The sequence below is a fragment of the Rhinolophus ferrumequinum genome, chromosome 2 (assembly GCF_004115265.2).
Source record: "Rhinolophus ferrumequinum isolate MPI-CBG mRhiFer1 chromosome 2, mRhiFer1_v1.p, whole genome shotgun sequence".
Taxonomy (NCBI): Eukaryota; Metazoa; Chordata; class Mammalia; order Chiroptera; family Rhinolophidae; genus Rhinolophus; species Rhinolophus ferrumequinum.
Genome location: NC_046285.1, coordinates 42941729 through 42945391, shown reverse-complemented (window position 1 = coordinate 42945391; position 3663 = coordinate 42941729). Strand labels below are relative to the sequence as shown.

At 38.4% G+C, this 3663-nt stretch overlaps 1 non-coding gene across 1 annotated transcript; it reads right to left on the bottom strand.

Annotated features, from left to right (window-relative positions):
• Positions 1-1665: 1665 nt before the first annotated feature.
• On the bottom strand, positions 1666-1768 carry LOC117014705 (small nucleolar RNA U13). The gene has a single exon (XR_004421590.1). It is a non-coding gene; the product is annotated as a small nucleolar RNA U13 (small nucleolar RNA).
• Positions 1769-3663: the final 1895 nt, after the last annotated feature.

Sequence of the window (3663 nt, the reverse complement as noted above, 5' to 3'; positions counted from 1 at the left end):
CATTACCTTTCTTCTACTTCCTGCCTTGTTAGCTTCCTTCAAGTTTGTTTTTTCTTTCTTTTCCTTTTTTCTCTACTGCTTGATCTATTATATCTTTCAGGTCCTAAGTCTTCTGTAATTTGCTGCTGATTCTTTGCTTTCCATTCATATTTAAACATAGGGGTCACAATTTTGACTGGCTTTACCTTAAAGTGGTGAGCTGGAGAGAGACTCCTGCTATTGGTATTCACAGGTCTATTCTCTTAGATAGTTTTTCCTTAAGAATAAGCCTCTGATCTGTTGCTTGGAGGTTATAAAACAAATTGTCAGGTTTCTCAGAGCTGAGCTAGGTGAATAAAGGGCAGGAGTGGTGTCATAATTCAAGATATAGATCTCACAATGCAGTGTGTAGATGTTCCTTTATTTCTTCTGATTTTAGTATTGCATCCCACCCTCAACTTCTTCTGGTATTTTAGTTTCTCAGTCTCTACACTATTGATGTTTGGGATCAGATACTTCTTTGTTGTTTGGACCATCCCCCACACAAACCATTTTGGGATAAGCAAATGTGTCTTTTGGGAAGCAAATTAAACGTGGTTTTGAACTACACAAGGAAGCCATGTTATTCACACTCTCGAGAATAAGTTCTTTGTCTTTTTCTGGTGTGTGTGTGTGTGTGTGTGTGTGTGTGTGTGTGTGTGTGTGAGAGATTCAGAGGTGGGTGTAATTGTCATCCATGCAGGAGTGGATCTAGGGTTATAAATATACACAGGCTTTTGACCAATCTTTACAATTTTATCCCCATTGAATCTTTAGAGCTAGCTACTGCCTATAGTTCTAGAAATTTTCCTGGGTTCTGTAATAGGAATTGACTTGTTTGTTAGCTTATATCTTAAAGATGCTAATTCTCCTTTCATCTGCTAAGCTAATAAAGAATCGTCCATCTGCTTCTAGCTTCCCAAACTTTCTTGAGGTGTTCTAACTGTAAGTTGTTTCCTCTAATGGTATTCTCTTTGTCTTTGAAGGTTGAGAGAATTTTTGTCCTTTTAACCCTTTACTCCAATTCTCGTAATTTTGTAGAAGGAAAATTATAAATGTATGTTCTCTCATATATCTCTGCATGAATTTTCAATATTGAATACAAACCTTAGAATAATGTCTGTGTTTATGGCAAGCCACTTTGGCCTATGCCCACAGAACCTGGAGGGTACATTATTTTTTTCTAGGACATTATTACTAATCCAGGAACAGGAAGCCATTTTATGTGTATGAGCAGGGGTGCTAGAGACTGAATGTTTGTGTCTCTCCAAAATTCATATGTTGCAACCTAACCCCTATGTGATGGTACCTGGAGGTGGGGCCTGTGGGAGGTGATTAGGTCATGTGACAGAAGCCTCATGAATTGGATTTAGTATCTTTGTGTGAGAGACCCCAGAGAGATCCCTCACCCCTTCCACCAGGTGAGGACGCAGAGAAACGAAGGACATCTGTGAACAAGGAAATGGGCTCTCACCAGACACTGAATTTGCCAGTATCTTGATCTTCCTAGCAGAATTGTTAGAAATATATTTCTTTTGTTTATAAGCCACCCAAGTCTATGATATTCCTTTAGAGCAGCCAATGTGGACTAAGACAAAGGATATAGCTTATCTAGATGGGTCTGGCAATAACTTACTTTTTTTTTACCATCAGATAGGTAATGTGCCAAGTCATAACAAGGGTTGAGGGAGGCACATCTCACACAAGAGCATGAAGACCTAATCATCACGCTTATGAACTACGAAAGAATCAATACCTTCCAAGTTTTCAGAATAACCAGTTCATGGCCAAGGCTATCATTAATGCTCGGTTCATTTGTTAGATTGATTAATCGATTCATTTGTTCCTTGCAATCGATCTGTGAAACAGGCCAAACAAACATTAGAACCCATGGAAAGTGAAGCATAGAGAGCTTAAGTGACTTGTTTAAAATTACAAAGCTAATTTGCAGCAGATGTAAGAGTGGAAGTCTAGTTCACTTCTTTTCTCAATTCTTCTTGGCAGAATTAGCACAACACAAGGAATCTGTCACAATAGGGATGAAATCAGAAGACTGTGCGTTGGCTTTAGAAAGACAAAGAAGGTAGTGCTATAATGGAATTGTGCATGAGGCGCTCGTGAGGCTTTAAATGGTAGAAGTAGCCTGTGACTTCCTGGGTTAGGATGAGCCTTTGTGAAGAGATGATAATAATCACGGGTAACACAGGGCATTTTACAGACTGTCTGGCTCTAGTTTAAGTTATTTATGTACAGTGTTTCCCCGAAAATGAAACCTAGCCAGACAATCAGCTCTAATGTGTCTTTTGGAGCAAAAATTCATATAAGACCCGGTCTTATTTTACTATAAGACCAGGTATAATACAATACAATACAATACAATACAATACAATACAATACAATACAATACAATACAATATAATACCAGGTTTAATATAATATAATACCAGGTCGTATATTAATTTTTTCTCCAAAAGACGCATTAGAGCTGATTGTCTGGCTAGGTCTTATTTTCAGGGAAACATGGTAGTATATCCGACTGTAGTTTATTTCACTAAAGTGTATCTCACTGTATCCTCACAACTACTCAGAGGTAGAGCTCTGATTCGGAAGACAGAAGCTGAAACTAGCATCTGTATTGTGAAGGAATGCATTAGACTTACCCTTTCACGAGACAGAAATTATACTTAAGTCTTTAGGAATGGGAGACTCTCAGAATCCCATGTTCTTCCCATTGGGAGGGAGGCCTGGTGCTAGTAGTATGAACTCATATTACAGGAATCAAGTTCATTCATTTTGCTTGTTAGTTTAAAGTTCAATTAGTTGACCTTGAATTTCTAGCTAAAGTCAAGATCCATACTTTTACCTGCCAGTTTGGTCACCTGGATGGCTCCACAATTTCCTCAAACAGAAATTTTAAAAATTGTTTTTTACCTATATGCATTAGCTTTGGGTGCATAACAATCCACCTCAAAACATAGTAGCTTAACTAAATAACCCTTTTTTAGCTCAATACCCTACTGGTTGGTAATTTAACCTGGACTAAACGGGGCAGTTCTGATCTGGTTGGGTTCAGCTGATTTTACTTATGTGGCTGAAGTCATCTAGAATGACTTTTGCTGGTGAGGTATATTGAATAATGCCTCTCACTGCCAAGATGTCCACATCCTTGTTATTAGAACCTCTGAATATATTATCTTATAGAGCAGAAGGGACTTGGCAGATGTGATTAAGTTACAGTTCTAAAGATGGGAAAACGATCCTGGATTATCCAGGTGGACCCAATGATATCATCACAAGTGTCCTTGTAAGAGGGAGGCAGAGAGAGATACTACTACAGAAGAGGAGAGGTCTTATGATGACAGAAGCAGAGATGATAGTGATGAGCTTTGAGGATGGAAGAAGAGGCCATCAGCCAAGCAATAAAGGCAGACACTAGCAGCTGAAAAAGGCAAAGAAATAGATTCTCCTTCAGAGTTTCAAGAAGGTGCCAGACCTGCTGACACCTTGATTTTAGTTTGGTGAATCTGATTTGGGACTTCTGACCTTCAGAATTGTTAAGAGAATAAATTTATATTGTTCTAAGCCATTACATTTGTGGTAATTTGTTACAGCAGTAAAAGGAAACTAATACTGCTGAGATGGCTA